This window comes from Carlito syrichta, unplaced genomic scaffold (genome assembly GCF_000164805.1).
Source record: "Carlito syrichta isolate Samal-C Ts95f unplaced genomic scaffold, Tarsius_syrichta-2.0.1 Scaffold302071, whole genome shotgun sequence".
In the NCBI taxonomy this organism is placed as follows: domain Eukaryota; kingdom Metazoa; phylum Chordata; class Mammalia; order Primates; family Tarsiidae; genus Carlito; species Carlito syrichta.
Window position 1 is genome coordinate 1092989 of NW_007246167.1, and position 22547 is coordinate 1115535.

Consider the following 22547-nt stretch of genomic DNA (forward strand, 5'->3'; position numbering starts at 1 on the left):
TAAATGTATGGACCATAATTTCACCAATGATTTTGCCTGGTGGAAAGCAGTATTTAGTTATTTGTGTATGAATTAAAATGTAGGCATTATAAAATCTAAGTTAATCAACCTTTTCTATCCTTGTCTCAGTGATGAAGACTGAGCCTTAAGAATTTTCTCAAACTACTTTTTATTATATGAGTGGTCAATTATTCATGCGACATTACTCATCATAGGCTGACTTTCCTCTATTCTCTCTGTATAGTCACAGCTACTATCTCATTAAACTGTGCCTTTATGTGCTTATATAATCTTATAATAATATGAATAATCAAGAGTTGATTGGCAGTATAAAGTGAACTCAACAACTTATTCAAGAATACCAAGTGGATATGTTTGATTCACTAGAAATACTCTTACTTCATTCTTTTGAAGTCCATTCCCATACATCCTTTCCAGTATTTAGTTATGTCTTCATGATAAATTACATCAAAGATATTTTCTTTGAGAAATTTTCTTTTTCTATAATAGTAATAAATCCATTTTTTTGTAAAATTGATATCACCTTGCCACAATAATTTTATTATTTACTGTTATTCTATATTATAGAAATTTAATGAAGAAAGTCACTGTTCCATTATTGCTCTTTTTTTTTTGTTTGTTTGTTTTTATTTTTATTTTTTGAGTTGGAGTCTCACTCTGTCGCCCAGACTGGAGTGCAGTGGCCGCTTCCGGCCACCGCAGCCTCGACCTGTTGGGCTCTGGCGATCCTTCCGCCTCAGCCTTCCAAGTAGCTGAAACTACAGGTACGCGCTACCACACCCGGCTAATTTTTTTTTTTTTTTTTGATTTATTGTAGAGATGAGGTCTCACCAAGTGGCCCAGGTGGGGTCTTGAACCCGCGGGCTCAGGTCATCCACTCATCTCAGCCTCCCATTATTGCTCTTTAAAATGCAGCTTTATTTTGTTCAAGAAAGTAATTTAACCTGACTTCTTCTCTTATCAATATTTTCTTGCATCAGATTTCTTACATATACTTATCTTATTATAACTGAATCTTAGGTTTCAGATTAAAGTACTTTTTTCATAGTGAAAGATAAAAAATACTTGTGATAAATTTATGAACAAGACAAAGATTCTGATGCTATAAAACTTACATTTTTGTGTATAATTAATGCCAGGAATATTCTGTGAAGAAAATGTAAAGTAATTTAAAGCAAAAACATAGTGAATATTCATTTTTATTTATGATTAAGCTCATTTCTTCTGTTGATGTGAGGTATGAATAAAAACCTGAAAGAAATAAGAATGAAAGTCTGGTGCTATCTGAGAAAAAAAGTTAGAGAGGACATATAACTTGATATAAATATAATAGAGGCAAGGTAAAATTGAATATATATTAGACAAACAGAAGATTACCAGACCCATTTTCCTGGGTAGGGAATGAGTAATTAAATCCTACATAAAGAGGAGATGGTCAATTCCAGAAAGCGCTTAAATTTGGGCTGAAAAACCTTGCTCTGTCAACACAGAGATATAGTGTGACCTTGACAAAAACTACCTCTTTAGGACATTAAGTCAATTTCAGTTTGCAGTCTATTTTTTTGTATGCTTATTTTAAATTTTAATCATTTGAAATGGTCAGAGGAACACTCGACTGCTATCTCTTACTGCCAATGAAAGACGAGAGGCAAAGAACTGAGAGAAAAGGGAGTGTTTAATTTCTGCAATTAGGTTATAGAAAGATGGGTCAGCAACCTTACCAAAAAAACTCATTCCAAGCAAAACAAATTAATTCCAGGATTTATACCTAAAATTCAAAACCTTTCACCCATCCCAAGTTTGAGGCCTACATGCAGTTTTAGCATGATTCAAGATTTACACTAACATTTTTTGATAGGTTACCATTGACATAATTTAGAGTCTCCTGGTCATGCTGACATTTTTGATAACAATCTGTAATTTACAACCTGTTCTTTACATGATCTTTACAGGAAGAGGCAGACAATTGCACATTTGAAAGGAAAGGAAAGTCATAACATTTAAATTTTAGCTTTAAATTGTCTTAAAAGACAATTGTAACAATCACTTATTCCCAGATCCCTGGCCCATAAAGTCTAATGTCTTTGTATTCACAGATGGAGCAGGAGGTGGGCAATGCCCACTCCAGGCTTTCAGAGACATTTGTGCCAGCCTTGGACCACTCTTCTAATTAATAGGTAGTCTGACATGCCAACTGTTTCTTCTTCAGCACCATAATTGGCTTACTCGATAAGAATGGCAGTTGGGCAAGGTGGTGCTGGGGGAGGCGGGTAGGACTAGGACAAATGTAAACATTTAAATTCAAATGGCTTTTACACTCAACTCAGTTCAATTACAAAGAAGTTTCTTAATACAAGTTTGTAGAACTGTAAATGACTATAGAATGACTGTTCTAATATAACCAAAATGGCCTATTTTCAGTCTATAACGCATTCATGTTTTTTTCTTTTTTGTTTTGTTTAATGGTTTCTGTGTCCCTTTTGTTGATATGTATATACTTTTTTTAAGGAAAGTTTGGACAATTATGCTTGTGATTTGCACACTTTTAAAAAATTTTTCATAGGCTTTCAACTTGGATATGTTTAGCTCAGGTTAAACTCTGAAATGTTAAAAGTGTTATGGAGATTTAGGATTTATGGATCTTCTGTCAAAATTTTGTTAGACCTATATTTCTTTTTTCTGATGCTACTGCAAATAATAATTTTTTAAATTTTAAATTCAATTGTTCATTGATGATCTATAAAAAAGTTTGTTTGCTTTTATATATTAGTCTTGTATCCTGCATTGTTGTAGGAAACATGTTTATTAGTATCATGTGGTTTTGTTGTTTGTTTTTTCATAGACTCTTAGGAATTTTATGTATAAAATTTGATGTCATCTGTAAATATAGTTTTATTTCTTACTTTCCAGTATGTATAAATATTATTCACTAAAAATATCAAGCTAGTGTCATTTTGAAAAAAAAATTATAGATTTTTAGCTTACTGGATTTTACAACTGCCAATTAGGAATCATATCTAGCTATATTTCAGTAGGTTTTTTAAAAAGGAAAAGAAATTTGATGATGCTTGTTGAAGAGGCAATGAAGATTATCTTCTACAGCAGTTCCTCATTTGCTACTTCTCAGTACTGAAATAAAAGAAGATACTTCTCTATTTTGTATGTTCAAGTCAGTTGATTCCTGTTTGAGTGCAAAGTCTGTAGAGATGAGTGACTTCTCTAGCTCTCTATCAAACTTTGCCCAAATCTCACTGTATATGACAGACTTTATTTTCATAATTTCTATCATTTGACATTGTTTCATTGATATAAAATAGCTTTTGTTTTAAACTGACATTGGGGAAAAGAGAAGGGATAGATACACCTTTAATGTTTGGTCTTTGTCTGGATTGTTTCTCTTTTTATAATATATTATAAACCATACAGATATTAACATGTATTACTAACTTTTTATTCTAGCACAAGTAGCTTTGGTTCAATTCGTATATAAATATACATATATATACTAAAAACTGTCTTCATTGTTGACACTGGCTAATTATTTCTCAACACATGAAATTATATAACAAATACAGATAAATGAAGAGAGCACTTAAATAAGTGTCATTTTCTTGATTATGTCAAATGTGAATTTTTCTGTACTACCATAAGAACATCATGGTACTTCTCACTCAGGCATTCCTTCAGACTATGTTCATCTTCTGTATTTATTACAACAATGATTCATTCTCAATATAAAATGGCTATTACAAATGGGAAGAAAGTTTTATTTGGGGATTCTGCTTTAATATTACTCCCAAGAGAATGAATCCATATAGTCAATTTCAACAGACTTCCTGGAGTTTGAGAAAGGATTCTCAATATAAGGTTTACATTAGTATCTATGTAACTGTTAACATTTATTTTATTTCTTTCTCTGAAAGTGCCTAAATAAAATATTAATAATTTAGCCTTTGGAGATAGCATTTTTTTCTCTAACCTCACTGTTATCTTTTGCTTTAGATAGATGTAAACACTAATGAGATTATTAAAATTAATTTTCAGTACTCATATTTGAAATGATTGATCAGTCTAAACTAAAGCGCTAATAACTCTAATTAGAAACTCTAATAACTTTCACTGTATTTTAATGCATAAAATATTATTATTGTGTCTCTATATATTTATCAACTTCATAATTTTTTATCTTTATTATTTTACTTAAGATACTAGGTAACAAACATAAATTATTCATATTATATGTGCCACTGATGTGCTGCTAATAAAAATATAAATGTGGTCTTCTGCCTGAGTTCCCTGATCTCATATTAAAGTGAAAGAGACAAGATAAATTTAAAATGTCAATATAATATCATGAGTGCAATGATAGATAGATGTGTTAATGACTTCTTCAGTATGTTTAAGATAAAAATCATATGTTTTTAGTATAGTGCTAGTTTTTAATTGAATTCTTAAACAAGTAATTTAAAATGTCAATGAATGTATAATAACTAATGTTTTCATTTAGCTTATAAAATTATTTTATATCAAACACCAATTTCTTCCATTTTCTTTTATCCTTCCTTTAAAGATCCCAATATTGATAATCAGAAGCCTGCTTTGAAGCAGTTATTCCAAAAGTGTGCCTTAATTGTCAGAAGTCACATTTAGGCAGACAAATCAGAGCATAAATATTACAATTGCTACTTCTCTAAAGGACAAGGACAAAAACTCAAAGGTTTGAGACTAATTTATGCTGCAGACAGCACATCTTGAATATAAAGCAAAATAATATTGCTGAACTTGCTGAACTGTTGTCAGTCACTTGTCTCAGTCTTAGTTTTAATACTTACATTCATAGATTTTTTTTCCCAGGGAATAAATCACTTTTTTGTGAGTGCTCTATTTATAAGAGAAAAAGTAGCTCAATTCTCCCAGGCTGAACAATGTTATTTTGAATTAAATATCCAACTTATCTAAATTAATCTAATTAAAATCATGTAAGCTCTCCTATTTAATTTACTTTATATTGCTGTGAGAAAATATATTTGGGATATCTAAACCATTAATAAGAAATCCCTAATGTTATGTTATAATAATATTTGTAATCATGGAATCACATATTGGTGGTTTTTAATAAATAGATTTAACTGCTCAGTTCTTCTTGTCACATGTATGATGGAGGGGAAAAAGGATGCAAATAAAAAATGACTCCATACTTTTGCCATTCAGAAATAGCCACTATTAATAGATTAGCATATTTTCTTCTTTAATCTTGTTAATCAAACTCTGTTTTTCTGTTCATGCTCCAAGCTGTCAGATTCATTTCAATAGGTCCCTGTCTATCTGCTGAGAAGTCTCTGCCTGTCTTCTGAGTGGTCTAAGATTCACTTCCTGGTATGTGCTTACAAGAAGGATCCTTGATATTTTGTGTTTGGCCCACTGTTCATGATGTTGCCTTAATAATTTATGACCTGCAAGTCACAGGAACCAAGCTCTTCTCTGCTACTACTGTCCACCACTAAAGCTGCAATAGTTTTTCTCTAAATTCCAACATGAAAAAAGACTGCAATATCTCAATCGATATGAAGTGTTTGAGAACAATAAAGGAAAATTATGTAAATATATTTCCATTGCCAGCATACACAAAGGCCCTTTGTTGAACCAACTCTCTGATAGTTGGATCACTTCAGCTTGGTCAAGGCAAATTATTCCAGTTGCCCTCCTACTCTCTTTGCCTGTGGTTCAGTTCAGATGTTGTGCAACAGTTCAGGACAAATTTTTTTGTTCTCTATCAAGAGGAGAAAAATTCTTCCTGAACCTAAAATTCACCTTTCTTTGCCTTAGGGTTTACATTTTTACAAAAATAAAATCTCTCCTCCTCCTTTACACATTATTGAAGTGTGACTGACCTAAAGCTTTAGATATTTAATGTATACAACTTTATGTGCTTAGAAATAAGTATACATTTATTTGTGTGTTGTAAAAAAATTGCATAAAAGCACACAAGGATATTGTCTCTTCATTTGACCATATGACCCCATAAACCATTATACAGTAATCTGAAATAATTAGACAGTTAAATTATTCACTTTTGCATAAAGTGTGTGTGAATTATTAGATTATGTTGTAAAGTAAAAATCTGAATTGAGTATTGTTTTACTTTCTTCATTAAATATATGATTTACTATTTTTACTCTTATTCTCTATACACGTATATAAAATCTTCAATTTTCAGTTAAATATATAACTTAAAAAGATTATTTAGCATTCATTTCTGTTAAAGTGATTGTTCAAACTATATACTGAATGACTCCTTAACTCTTTAATCAGTGTTGTTCAATATCTTTTAAAATTATATATTTAATAGTTTCTATTCTTCAAAACTATATTTAAGAAAAATATCTTATTTTCTATAACCATAACTGGCAGTGGCAAATAAATTTCTGAAAGTATCTTATCATGCTTATAAAATCTTTCCACAATTTTAATAAACAAAAATATTATAGCATTTGCTAATTTATTTTACCATTAACAAGATATAACTATATTTACATTTTTGTATTAATTGAACTATTATATTTCTGTCTGAATAAGTTGTTCATATATTTTATCATTATTATAAGTTGTATTTTAGTTATTTTAATTGATTATCATATAAGAATACTAATATTTTACATATCCATAAATAGTATAAATTATTTGTTGTATTTATTTTATGAATGTTGTTAATACACGCATGTTTTGATATTTTATAAGCAAGTTTTCTTGCTTTTCTTCTTAGAAAGAATGGATTAGTTACCTATGCCTGCATAATACATCCTAAAATCTAATGTCTTATTAAGACAAACATTTATTATCTCATATTTTCTATGTCCAAGGACATGGGTGAAATCTACCAGTGTCCTATGGCCCTGGATCTCATGAAGTTACAATTAAGGTGTCAACCAGGCCTGCATTATCTCAAAATTCACCTGGTAGAAGATCGTCTTCAAAGATCACTTAAGTGACCATCAGCAGATCCTCACATGTTGCTGAACTGAGAGACTCAGTTCTTCACTTGCCAAGGTCTTCTCCATTGGACAACTCACAACTTTTCATTTAGTGTTTATCGGGGGAGTAAGAGAGTTAATGAGTGTGAGAGATAGCAAATAATATGGAAGTCATAGTATTTTGGTAAAGTATGATATCTCATAATTGATTATATTCCATTGCTTAGAAGCAAGTTACAAAGTATAATACACTCTATGTATATGTGTATACATATATATATACACATATATATGTATATATATATATATGAATATAGTGGAACACAAAAAATGGAATTATCTTTTTGGAGGGTGGGCCCTTTGTAGTTAACTCAGAATTTGTCAACCAAAGTTTTTATCTGGAAGTTTTGAGAAGGTTGCGTCAACATTTGCAGAAGAAACATCCAGAGTTGTGGCAAAAAAGCAATTGGTTCTTCCTCCATGACAATGCACCCACCATTACGTGCTGAATGTACAGCAGTTTACGACAAAAAAGGCAAAAGCAAAAAACAGTCAGCATGCCCTCCATGCCCCACAACTCCTATTCACTCAATCTTATCCCCCAGTGACTTTTTTTGTTCGTTTCCCAGATGAAATGTCCTTAAAGGGAAATGTTTTGCCGATGTGGAAGAAGGAGAACAAAAACCAGCAGAAGCACTAAAAAGGCATCCAAATTGATGAGTTCAAAAGTCTTTTGGCACTGAAAGAATCTAGACAAGTGTATTGCCTGAAATGGAAAGTACTTTGGAGGTGACTGAAGTTTAAATGTGTAAGAAAAAAGACACAAATTTTTATAAATAAATACTGGTTTTTGGAGGGTCGCAATATGTGTGTGTGTGTGTGTGTGTGTATGTGTGTGTGTATAATATATATATTATTTTTATATTATGTATATATAAAAATAGAGGAAGAGACAGAGTTAGGCGAAGATAATTAGGGGCTCGTTAGGAGCTATTTTATAAACTATCTGCCAATTAGATCTTTCACAATCTTATAACAATTATATGTATGTGTCTCTGTCTCTCTCTCTCTCACTCTCTCTCTCTCTCTCTCTCTCTCTCTCTCTCTCTCTGTGTGTGTGTGTGTGTGTGTGTGTGTGTGTATAAAGCATCCTTTTTTGGACTTTTGGTTTTTCTGTAGATTTTCAGCTTCAATTTGTTGTAGTTTGTTGCTATGACACTTTTTGATATGAATATAAAATTTCATATGCATGATATACATCTACTCCAAAAATATCAAATAATGCAATAAGCAATTGATAATAAATGTTAACAAAATATTAAACACTTTTCTTGTTAACTTGATTCATGTCAACTATATATCTTCTCCTTCTTCATTTTTAAAAAATGTTGCTTATTCCAATTGTATAATTTATTTTTAAGTATTGTTAAAATATATAGTGGAATTATAAATATTGAGCAGAAGAATATTAAATGGTGGGTTATACTCTCCAAAATGTTTATCCACAAGGCTGTTTTGTTGAAGTTTTACAACTATTTCAAACTAAATAAAGCCTGAAAAGAAGAATTACTTTCTTCTAACAATACATGAATATAAAATATAAAATGTGAAATAATTTTTAAGATAAATTAGACTAATTATTTAAGGCCATAGTATCTTTGTTGTACATGTGATATTCTCAAGACAATATGTTGCTATTCTTAATTTCTGTAATGAAGAATATATATGTAAAAGTAATATTAAATAAAGTTTCTCTTAATCCTCTTTACTTTTATATAGACAATATTAATATCTATTTCTTATTACCCATAAAAAGAATGCATTGTTTCAATCTATTAAAACTGGACAATTATCATTCTTCAATTTTAGAGAATTCATTGTTATAAGAATATATGTAATTCCTCTATTTTTGATTTTTAATTGTTTTGTTTAATTCATAGATATTGAATAGTATTTTTCACTACTAAAATGATAGTTTATTGAATAATCTTAAAATATATAATTTATAGTGTTTATTTTAAGAACAACAAAATTTCTATCTCACACTAAGGTACTTGGTATATACGTCTTTGAAAAAAATACAAAAAATATAGACTGTTATCACTCTAGGCTATTTGTTGATTTTACTGCTCAAAATATCCTTCTGTTTATCCAAACTTTTCAATCTCCTGTGGAATGTCTTGATACTTTTAAACAAACATGTAAATTTTCAAGACCTTTCAAATGGTTTTTCCTTATATTTTTCAATCCTTTCACTCTAAATTTAATCTAGTCTCTACTATGCCACAATAATACAAATGTGGAAAGAGGTTCAGATACTCTTTCTGCTTAAAGTGTGTCAATAATACGTCATACTACAAACTACTTGTATGCCTACAAGATTTTTTCATAATATTGAAAAATTTATTATCTTTCCAAAGGCAGAATTAGTTACCTCTCCTCCAAGTTCCTGTGGTTACTAATTCATTCTTTCATCTAATTCCTCATACATTTATTTATTAATGCATTACCAGTTAGTGTGCTAGACATAAGGAATGTAGTGTTGAGTAAAATCAGCACTTATCATAATGAATTAAATACTTTATTCACATATTTATACAACATTTATTCCCAAAATAATTTCAATCTTGAAGAAAATGCGTCTGTCTCCAACAATTAAAATAAAGCCTGACATTTAAATTTTCAATGAAATAAACTTAATTGTACTATAATGCAATGTCCACTCCATTTTATTCTTCATTTTAAATTATAATTTTCTGTTTGTGACACTGTCACAGATAATATTTTTCTATCTGTCATCTGTATAGATTCTGTCCTGTGCAGGGATTATTTGTCTTATTCAGAACTATATTTCATGCAAAATAATTTTGTTTGAAATTGATTTTTTTTAACTAAAATTTTCTACACACTGAGAATATTTGTGCCAAGAGTTGCCCACACAAAAGTTTGAGGTCACTGAAACATTAAGATTATTATTGGTGTACCAGGCAAATGCCCAGAGCAAATCTGGAAAGTCATTATATTTCTTGCTCTATTTTTAGAATGCCTCTATTTGTAATTAATTATTCATGGCTGCCCACACCAACTTTACCATTGGATCACACACACACAAAAAAAGGAAATCAGAATTTGAGTTTAGTACATTCATATGAAATAGTCACCCTAAACTGTTTCGTCATGTTAAAATCTAAAGATTATATTAAAATGAGTTAAAATACTAGACTTCTCTACAATTAAAAGTCACATCGCTTTAGTTTGCCATGTTTTCCTACTAAAGTAAGTAGTAAAGTTGTTACAACGAATAAACAGAACTTATAATAATCAGACAATGAAATAATATCTTAGTTCTAAAATTGAATTCAAACTTTTTGCCGTTTGTTCACTATGGTCGATATTGCTAGGTTTACCTATAAAGACAAATACAACTATTAAGAGTGTTTAAATTCTTTCCTTTATCTTCAACATAATGTTTTATTCCATAATCCTTTCAGCAAAAGATTATAAAGTATATATGATCGTATGTCACATATAATATTCTTTTTACCAAAGTCTCAGTAAAACCAGTTTAAGGCTTTAAGGTCAAGAGAAATCATCATATGAGAGTTCATAAACCAAGTGTGAGGAGACCATAGTCTCTGTCGCATCCGTCATTCTAATTTACTTTGGTCATGTCAGTAGACTTGTTATATTCAGAAATCATATACCTTTATCTTTCAAAATGACACTCCAAAGAAAACTGATGAATGAATATTTGCTGCAATTTATTAGGATTTTCATAGACAGATCTTTGGAAATTATTTCTGGTTTATTGGGATTACAATGTACTCCCAATAGAAACTAAAAGAAAAGATAGAATTATTGCCTTTGACTGAGGATACATCCTTTACATTCTAGTTTTCAGTAACAGTTTCTCAGACTTAACATTTTGGTGAACTTTTAGGTTAACACAGATTTTTTTCTTTTTTAAGCTAATGTTAAACTCTGTATATTTCATTTTAGGGAAAGCCAAAATACGTTCACCCCAAAGAAAAGGTGACATTTCCATTTTGTACACTCTGATAAAAATGCCACATAAGCTAGAGTTTTAATCCATGTCAGTGAGTTATGCACCGATTGATTTTAAATGTAGCATTTTATTGCTATAGAAAGAAAAAAATAGCATTTTTTTCCAAATAAGATTGGATAGATATCTAATGTGATTTCAGCTACAGAGTTGAATTTTACACCTATTTTGTTGGTTATGCTGTATAAAATTTTCTTTCTACATTTACCGTCTGCTTAAAATATTAGCTATAAACACCCTGAAGGGCAGGTGCTGAAATTGCAGACTGAGACTTTATTCCATCTGTGTAAAAGGTTAGCACTACATTGCAATGCTTAACCTAAACTTAAAGGGTTATAACTTCAACTCTGTTTTGAGGCCATTTCATCCTTTAAATGAGAGTTAGGGAAATACATTCTCTAGCAAGCTAAATATCTAATACGAGTATTATCTTAATTTCATGAAATAATGAATCACTCACTGTATAGTTGCCATATTTTGTAAAATTAGAGTTGATTCCATGCGTAATTTACATTGTCTACTAAGTATGTTTGTGGGTATGTGTATGCATGTTAAAAATTCTCTCAGAAAAATGTAGATTTTTCATCACTGGTTCTAATGTCAACAACTTATAAATACTGAAAATAATATTGAAAAGACTATAGAAAATTATACTTCTTTCTTAGGTTTGATATATTTTGATTCAGAAAGAAAAATTCCACAAATTTCAACTGTATATATTTTCATATTACATAACACTGGCAGACAATTGTATATGTTAATGTTCATTTGATATCTTCTATTTTAGAGATTTCTCAATATGGAGACAAGTTTTTTTAGAAATATTGTAAAATTTACTGCTGTATTTTATATCATGTGCAGTTCCAGGGATGTTAAATTAATTTTTCATGATTGGTAATCACATCTTTTGCTTGAATATGTCCTGTTAAAATGTTAACCAATGTTTACTCATGATCAAATTTCCTCCGATTTGGAACCTAACCTACTTTACCTATTTTAACACAATTTTAAAAAATAATTTTATTTTGCATAATGTTTTGATGTCTGCTCTCAGTTTTGTTTCTTCATATTATATTTTCTTACTCAGCCAGACAAAAAGCAATCCCTCTCACTTTGTTTCATCAGATTTACAGAGTTCATTTATCAAACATATTTATTCTTGAAGCAAGTTAAAAATAAAAAATAGTTTTAATTGTCATACAGATTATTGAAAAAATTATTCTCTCTGTCAGAAATTATCATTTACACTTTTATTTTGCCTTTCTAATTTAAAATATACAAAATAATTTAAAGAACGTTAATTATTACACATGTCATAGTTGATTTAGATTGTGTATAATTTTGAAAATTATTATTTAAAAATAGAAAAATATATGTTTTATGACAGAAAAACTACAACCTATGCAAAAATTGCTAAACAATTAAATCAGCTATATACTTAAAATAATTATATTCTTTTGAAATCAATTTAATTATCAAGAAAAGAAATAATTTCCTTTTAGATGGTATGAATCAAGTTAAAACATATTTAGTAATAGTAATTACTATTTTTAGAAATCTGAAAAATGTATTTAAATATATTTGGTAACATATATTTATATAAATTTATATATATTTATATAAACATGGCAATTATTTAAATATTTAGGTAAATGTGGCAATGTTTTAAATAATTAATTACACTAATTTTTCAACTTCAGCAGCAACAAGTCTATTTACATTGGATTTTAAGAATTCTAGTCATATTTTATTAATTGTCATTTTTTTTTCAGCATCCATCACAGAATTAAGTTCAAACTAACTAGATAAAGCTGACAAAAAGATTAATGCTCCAGTTGATGTCTCCTTTCATTTTTTTGCTATGACTCTCATCTGTGTATTCTAAAAAATGGCTGGTAGCTGTGTAGTCATCTTTGAGAGGACAAGGACAAAGAAAGAATGACCATGAGCATATGGCATAGCTTCGAAGTAAAGAGCATATGGCATAGCTTCGATGTAAAAGTTAATTTGTTAAATTTTATAATTGGCAAAATGTCAACAAAAGGCACTAAGACTAGACTGAAATGATGTAATATGATTTTATTTTAAAAACTATTGGACAACCGGGCTCGGTGGCTTAGCCTGTAATCCCGCGCCTTTGGGAGGCTGAGGTGAATGGATTGCCTGAGCCCGCGGGTTCGAGACCCGCCTGGGCAGTGAGACCTCATCTCTACAAGAAATCAAAAAACCAGCCGGGCGTGGTAGTGCATGCCTGTAATTCCGGCTACTCGGAAGACTGAGGTGGAAGGATCGCCGGAGGCCAGCAGGTCGAGGCTGCGGTGGCTGGAGCGGCCGCTGCACTCCAGTCTGGGCGACAGGGGGAGACTCCAACTCAAAAAAATAAAAATAAAAAATAATAAAAATAAAAACTATTGCGCAGCTACATACAAAAGTCCCAAATAATACACTGGCCTGTCAAACATTGTGTAATTAATACAAAAACTTGGATCTCATTGGTATAATGAAAATCTGTGTAAATCCTGTGGAAAGGAGGCATCAACTGGAGCATTAATTTTTTTGTCAGCTTTATCTAGTTAGTTTAAAGTTAATTCTGTGATGACTCTGAAAAAAAATGACAATTAATAAATTCCTCAAGAGGTTGGGGAATCTAATTATTTTCAGCTAATTAAATAGAAAGCAAGACCCCAAAATGTGATTCAAATCTCTGATAATAGCATAAACTTGGAAAACAAGAACTATGTGGGTTTTGAAGTTAGCACCAGATAGGTACTATCAAAGAGATGGATATAAGTAGTTTCCTCAATGAAGTGGAGAGCACTGTCAACTAGAGTACACTGACCCTACATGCTTGGGTAATTTCCAAATTAATGGTTACTATTACTACCTCTATGCTTATTTGTCCCCTTGTGGTCATTCTCCCAATCCTATTAAAGACACTGATTTTGACTAGAGAGAAGATAAAATGCACATAAAGATTGAGTTTTCTCCTCAAAGAAATCACCCATTTCACTAATTTAACCCAAGTTTGCAAAATATACAAAAGTTAATTGTGATAGATTCAGTTAGGCTTTGATTAATATGAATAAGTTTGTGAATTGACTGGGAATCTGTCCAGTTTAATTCAGTTCAAATGAGCTTTGCTACATTCTGCTCCATCATGTTTCCACATTCCAGGACTAAAAATGAATTTGTATTTTCTGTATAATATTCGTTTATCTTATAAAACACAAGAGACTAAGCTAATGCATACAATTATATTAAAAGATTCTGTTTGAATGATAAAGTCTTCATTTATTCATTGGTTAAAGTAAGTCACATGGCCAAGTCTGATAATGAGAGAAACTGAATGTTGTATACTGGAAGACTAAAAATCACTTAGCAAATTCTGCACATATACATTTCTCTTGCAGAATAAAGAAAACTTAATTAGAAACAATAAAAAATTTACTCTTTCCTTATCCCTCCCAACAAAAAATAATACTGAATACTATTGAAAATATCTGAGGCATTAACTCCTTGCCCTGAATAATTGTCAAGTAAAATAAAATAACTAATAATTTATTCACTATTTATTTTATAGATTCTATTTCAGGGCAGTTTCTCCACCCGATAAAAAAATGTATCTTCATAAATGGAAATTAACTCCATATTTTGATGCAGCTTAAAAGTTCTCACCAAAAGCCCAACAGGTGTCTGCACCATGCTTCTTGTGTAGTTTTCAGAACTGCGAACTAAATAAACCTTTTTTCTTTATTAGTTTCCCAAAGTTAGGTATTCCTTTACAACAATACAAAACAAATTAAATATCTACTAAGAAAATCTTGTTTAAATATTTGGCAATTGTATAATTTACTAGAGACTCTCAACAAATTGCAGGGTATGAAAATAAATCTTTTTCTTTTTCTTTTCTTTCTTCTTCCATGAACTCTCTCTCTCTTCTTCCTTCTTTATCTCCTCTTCCTGTTTTTCTCCTACTCCAACTCCTCCATTTTCTTTCTCCCTTTCACTTTTGTCTTGTCCTTCCTGTTCCCATCTCCTAATCTTTCTCCTTCTTCTTCAATCTTGAATTTCATAAAAGTCGGCATAGAACTGACATTTGCAACTAACTGGTTGTCTAGAATAAGTATTCGTTATAACAGCTCACACAGTTTGAACAACTGTCTCGGAAATCAACTTCAAGACCATTATAATATAATAATAGTTAGCATGGAAGGCACTTCTGAAACTGCAAGTTGAAAAGTAAAAACATAACATTTTGTTACTATTTGAAGTCAAATACTACCTACCACCAAAATAAGACATTTGTGTAGATAATGAACAATTTGATATCAATTATTTTTGATAATGTTTTTAAGGGAATATTAAACCTATTTTATACTCTCCAAAGACTCTCAAAACAAATTGGATTAAATTATATGTTTGGGATTTTGCTGCTACTTACATACCTCAGCATCTTTTTGAATATATATGTCCTTGTGAGATGTTTTATATATAATTGAGATGTATATTCTAGTATTTTGAATGAATTAATAATGACAAAGTTATCTCAATGGGACAATATTAGTGTGATGGTGGGTAATATCTGAAAATATAAATTGTTCATTGCAATTAATGATTTTTTTAAAATTGGCAATAGGAGAAATCTAAGAAAATGGTTGGAACACTTCATATTATTTAAATTGATAAATAAATTTTACTAAACATGACAGTTTGTGGAACCCATTAAATATAGTAACTAAATATTGCTGAACAGAGAACTACAGACCAATATCCCTAATGAACACAGATGCAAAAATTCTCAACAAGATTCTAACAAATTAGATCCAACAACACATTTCAAAAATCACCCACCATTACCAAGTAGGCTTCATCCCCAGAAGGCAGGACTGGTTCAAAATCTGCAAGACCATAAATGTAATTAAATACATCAACAGATGTAAAAACAAGAGTCACATGATATCAGAAAAAGCTTTTGATAAAATTCAGCACTCCTTCTTGATAAAAATCCTTGAACTCCTAGGTGTAGAGGGAAAATACCTCAAAATAATAGATCCATCTATGATAAACCCAAGCTGGCATATTGAATGGACAGAAATTGGAAGCATTTCCCCTGAAAATAAGAATAAGGCAAGGCTGCCTGCTCTCACCCTTCCTGTTCAACCTAGTGTTGGAAGTTCTAACTAGAGTAATTAGACAAGAGAAGGAAATCAGGCATATCCAAATAGGAAAAGGAGAAGTCAAGTTATCTCTCTTTGCTGTCAATATGATTCTATACTTTGAAATTCCAAGAAAATCTGTCAAACCTCTTTGCACTGATAAAGGACTTTGGCAAAGACTCAGGGTACAAAACAAATGTGCAAAAGACAGTCACATTCTTATACACCAACAAGCAAGCAGAGAACCAAATAAAAAGCACAATCCCATTCACAATAGCCACACACACACACACACAAAAATACCTTGGCATCTTCCTAACCACAGAAGTGAAAAATAATTACAGCGAAAACTACAAAACTCAAAGAAGTCAAAGATGACCTGAACAAATGGAAAAATGTTCCATGCTCATGAATTAGAAAAATCAACATTGGTAAGATGTCTATTCTACCAAAGGCAATCTACAGATTCAACGCAATACCCATTAAATTACCAACATCGTTCTTCTCTGACTTGGAAACAATACAGAAATTCATATGGAAACATAAATGACCACGTATAGCCAAAACAATCCTTAGCAAAAAAAATGAAGCAGGAGGTATCACACTTCCAGACTTTAAACTTTATTATGTCTACAATAATCAAAACAACCTGATATTGATACAAGAACAGGCATGCAGACCAAAGGAAAAGGATAGAGATTACAGAAGCAAAATCTCAATTTCTGAACCAATTCATCTTTGACAAAGCCAGCACCAACAACCACTGCAGAGAAAACCTATGCAGTAAAAGGTGCTGGGAAAACTGACTGACCACATGCAGAAGAATGAAACAGGACCACTGCCTATTACCATACACAAAAACCAACTCCAATGGATCAAAGACCTAAATGTAAAACCTCAAACTTTAAGAATCTTAGAAAATGCAGGAGACACCCTTTGGGAAACAGAAGAGGTAACCAATTCCTGATTAAAATCCCCAAATCCCAAGCCATAAGATATAAGATAGACAATTGGGACCTCATCAAACTGAAAAGTTTCTGAAAACAAAGGAAACCATAAAGAGAGTGGGGAGACAGCCCTCAGAATTGGTAAAAGTATTTGCCAACTGCACATCTGACAAAGGGCTAATATCCAGGATCTACAAGGAACACAAACATGTTGAAAGGAAGAAAACAAACAGCTCCATTAAAAAGTGGGCAAAAGACATGAATAGACACTTCTCAAAAGAATATATATGGGTAGCCAACAGACACGTGAAAAAGTTTTGTTGTTTACTTTTTGCTATACTTTTTTTTAATCAATATTTTTTATTATGGTTTTGTGGGGTACAGTTAGGGGTTAGGTGTACAATTACGTTTCATTCAGGCACCCTGTTGATAAGAGGTGTTTCCCCATCCCCAGACAGATATTTGCTACTGTTAATCCCATCCCCCTCCCCCCCATAGTTTCCCAGTACCGTCAGTCATTTTCTTATAGTATTACATTGGATGTTCAAGGTCCATTATATGAGTGAGAACATGTGATCCTCGGATCTTTGTTTCTGTGAGAGGGTCACTCAGTATTATAGACTCAAGTTCCATCCAGGTTGCTGCGAAATTCATGATTTTGTTCTTTTTTATGGCTGCGTAGTATTCCATCATAACTGGCATCCAATATGAATCCATATTGCATCTGGTTTAATGGGTGGGTGCAGCTTTTAGAACAATTGTTAGGTATTTTAAATACTTTATACAGCTACACTTATTGTAGGGTGCTAATGCATTCATTTTTCTATTAATAAGAACAAAATTAGAGTAATAAAAGGTAAATATGATTGTGAGACTTCATTTCTCTAAGTAGGAGGACCAACATATTTAAGAATTATGTAAATGTATTGTTTTCACATTTTTACATTGCTACGGCAGCAGCCCACTTCCTTGTACTAATTGTAATGTTTTTAATTTTCTAAACATTAAAGTGGACAGGAATTGAATATACAGCTTGATAAATTTTTCATATTTTATAACTTTTATATCTTTTTCCATATTGTATCCCTTCATAACCACAACACAGATCAAGGCGTAATATATTTCTAATACCTGAAAGAACTCCTTTTTTTTGTTGTTGAAACTACTGAGGTAAATGTCATTTTGTCTTCTATCATAATAGATTAACTTGTGTGTGTGTGTGTTTAATTTTTATATAAATGTATTCATATACCATGTGACCTTTTTGTTTGGTTCTTGAGAAATCATGATATATATGAGATTCATCCATGTTGTTCTTGGATATGAAGCTTTAGTGATAGAAGCATCCATTTGCATATCAATGTTTGTGATTGTTGGACTATAGTGTGTGTGTGTGTGTGTGTGTGTGTGTGTGTGTGTGTGTGTGTGTGTGTGAGAGAGAGTGTATGTGTACTTGTGTGTATTTCTCTTTTTAGGCTTTATTTTTTTTTAAACACATAGGTTCATACCATAACGTGGAGGAAAGTACAGATATTTTTTATATGATTTCTGCCTCCACATAAATAGTTTCTCCCATTATTAACATCCTCCACTAGATTGATACATATGTTATAGGTTATGCATCTACAATCACACATCATTATCACTCAATGTCCATAATTTACATTAGGATTAACTTTTGGGTTGTACACTCTTTTGTTTTGAACAGATATGTAATGACATATATCCACAATTGAAATATTCTGCCAGAGTATTTTCGTTATTCTGATAATCCTCTATGTGCTGCATTTTCGTCTCTCTCTCCCTCCTCGCAGTCCCTGGCAGCCAAGGACTCTTTTACTGTCTTCAGAGTTTTGCCTTTTCCAGAGTGTCATATAGTTGAGCTTATAAAGTATGTGGGCTTTTCAGAATGACTTCTTTCACTTGTAATATGCAGTTAAGTTGCTTCCAGCCTTTTTATAACTTGATAGCTCATTTCTTTTTTAGCACTAAACAATATTCAATCGTCTGGATATACTATAGTTTATTAATCCATTCACCTACTGAAGCACGTTTTGGTTGCTTCCAAGCTTTGGTGATGGCAAATAAAACTACTATAAATATCTGTGTGCTGATTTCAGTATGAACATAATTCAACTCTTTTGCATAAATGCCAAGGAGCAGGATTTATTTCTTTTTCTCACCTTTAATGTCTGTATTTCTACCAATAGTTTCTCAAGTAAGTTTAGTATTAGTTTTTTTTATTTCTTTTTTAAAATAACATAATAGAGAGGGGTCTCACCATGTTTCCTAGGCTGGTCCTGAACTCCCCAATGAAAGCATTCCTCCTGTATAAGCCGCCCAAACCGTTGAGATTCCAGCCATGAGCCACCATGACCAGCCATCATTTTTTATTTCTATGAAGCACATCAAAACTCTTCTAGCCTCTAATCATCATCCAATTCCAAGACCACATTCACATTTGTAGGTGCTAATTACAGCAAGGTCCCACTTCCTGGTCCCAAAGTTTCTTTTTGTACTGAGCTGCCATAGCAAAGTACCACAACAGTTTATTTTGTTCCAGTTCTGGAAGCTGCAGTTCTGAAATCAAGCAGTCAGGAGCCTATGGGAATCTGCAGCTCTAGATCTTTCCTGGTCTTTTCTAGTAACCATAGGCATTCCTAGGTTTGTGGCATAACTGTGACACAATTCAACCCACAACAAATGGTAATCTAGATAAGGGGTCCTCAACCACTGGTTCACTGACCCAAACCAGTTCATGGAACCAGGATGCACAGCAGAAGGAGAGCTGCAGGCCAGTGGAGCTCTCCTTCTGTCAGGTCAGCTGGAGCATTATTCTCATAGGAGCTCGAACCCTATTGTGAACTGCATATGCCAGGGATATAGGTTGCTCATTCCTTATGAGAATCTAATGCCTGGTGATCCCCTTGTCCCCCACCCCCATCCATGGAAAAATTATCTTCCATGAAACCAGTACCTGATGCCAAAATTGTTGGGGACCCCTGAACTAGATATTACTATAACATACATTATTTTTTAGTTTACCATTTAAAAGGAATTTTTATACTATCTGTTAAAGCCAAAAATTTTATAACTGTGTAACTCCATTTATTAATCTCCCAATTTTTGTATTATAATTTTTAATTAATATAAATGCAATGTAGCATTTCATTGGTTTTTAAACAGTTGGTTTTTTAAAAATGTGTTTATTTATCTTATCCAGAGATTTTGTTTGTTCAAAAACATACTTAAGTCACTTCTGTGATAAATAATATTTTAATAGGCTTTGTTGTCTAGGTTAGATTTTTGTTTCTCTGTTTGGCTTGTATTTTTTTTGTTTTGATTTTCAACAAATTAAAACTGTGAAAAGGTACATTATGAATGCTCTGTTGCTTTTTTGCATGTAATATATCTTTTTTACTATGCCTGTTTTGTACATTGGCTTTGTCCTTCAGTCTCTAGCAGTTTGACTATAATACGTGTGAGTGTGTTTTTCTTTGACATTATTAATACTTTTGTTTTCTTCACTGTTTTCATTAGTTTTTTTTTTTAATCCATGGACAGTACTTCTTAAAATAAGGATTGTACTCCCTTTTGTATCTCCTTTTCTTCTTGGCTCCGATTGCACATACCTTAGAACTTCTCACTAATCAAACATGTTCCTCATGTGCTGTTATATTTTGTTTTTATTATTTTCTCACTTTGTTGACTTTGAAATTTTCTATTACCTTGTCTAAGTTTATTAATCTTGTCTTGGTCTATGTTTCTACTATACTTTTCTAATGAGTATTTTATTACAATAATGTATTTATTTATTCTATAAGATATTTTTTAATATTTGTAGATTTTAAAGTTTTGGTGAAAATTTTGATACTATCAACTTCCCACTACTTTTATTCTCTTTTATACATTATTCTAACTATAAATGTTTTATCTGCTGGTAGTGATTCAAATAATCTATAGGTATGGCTTATTTTTCAATTGATTGTTGATCACAATTCCTGCAACTTTGCACATCTACTTTTTAAAAGATTAATTAGATATTGTAGATAGATAATAGAAATCAAAGTACATAGTTCTCATTAAATAACACCATCCAGATGATATAACTATAAATGTGATATTTTTCTATTTCTCATGCTTGGTGTTTCCTGCCTTTCATTGTGGTTTGATGAATTTCATTGACTCATTCTTCAAAGACTATTATATCACCAGTTCTGATTTTTAGACATACAGCATTTAGTTCTTTAGACTTACACATTTTTTAGCTGCCCAAGCTGGTTATTACTTTAAAAGGATAAGGTTTCTGTGTTTGAAACTAATTTTTTTCACTAACAGAATTCTTTTTTTTTATATGCCGTGTGACAGCAGAGTTTTGATTCTCAGAACAGTTCCTCAGTTTTTCACAAGCAGTTCATATCTCAGAAATGTCTTGTTTTAAGAAATGCTTTAAGTACCTTAATTTTCCATTCTGCAAGGTCAATCAATAGGACAGCAATAGAACTTTTAATTTCTCTTTTCCCAGAACTCTTCTTTAAGCACAGAAATAAAATAGCCAGTGATTGTCAGTTCAGCTCAGCTCCTGTCTTCTAGAAATGCAATTCTTTTGTTCTAGATCTCTCCAATATCTTTTAATATGTTATTCATTTGATTTCATGACCTTTCTTCATTCTTGGTGTAGTAGTATTAGACTATAGCAATTTACTATAATCTAGTCAGGAGAGGAAGACATATTTGTCTGTACTCTTACTGTGAATAATAGTATAATTTTTATATGTTACCCGAAATTATTACCCGAAATTAAATATTTTATAATTGAATCCTAATTTAAGAATCATATACAGCAACATAACTGTTTAAAATAGATTGTGATTATTGAATAGTGAAAATGAATTTTGAGCTGAAAAGCTCATAGCTCAGATTTAATTGTCAGTTGTGTTTTGGAGTCAGTTTTTCTTCCTCAATAGCACTAATATATTTTGGGAAACGTAAAAAAGATAAATAAATAGTTTTATTTATTTAAGTCTATCTTTATATCTCAAATAAGCAGCAATTGTATAAACATTAAAAGTCTTATTTTATCATTATTTTTTTCAGAAGAGTTTATTAGGCAAGAGCTTATTAAGAAGACAAAAAATTCCCAAGTGGGAGGGGACCTGAAAGAGGGTTACCCTCATTTTATTATTATAGCCAGCTCCTACTATCTCAACTTTACTACTAAACTTATTAGGTCATATATAGTGAATAAACAAAATAAAACAAAATAAATAAACCAACTATCAAGATTTTCTGTAGGTAGACTATAATAAGAAAGACTTTTTAAAAGTAATGTGACACAATGGAAGAAAAGATTTGCAAATTATGCATCTGACAAAGGCCTAAAATCTAG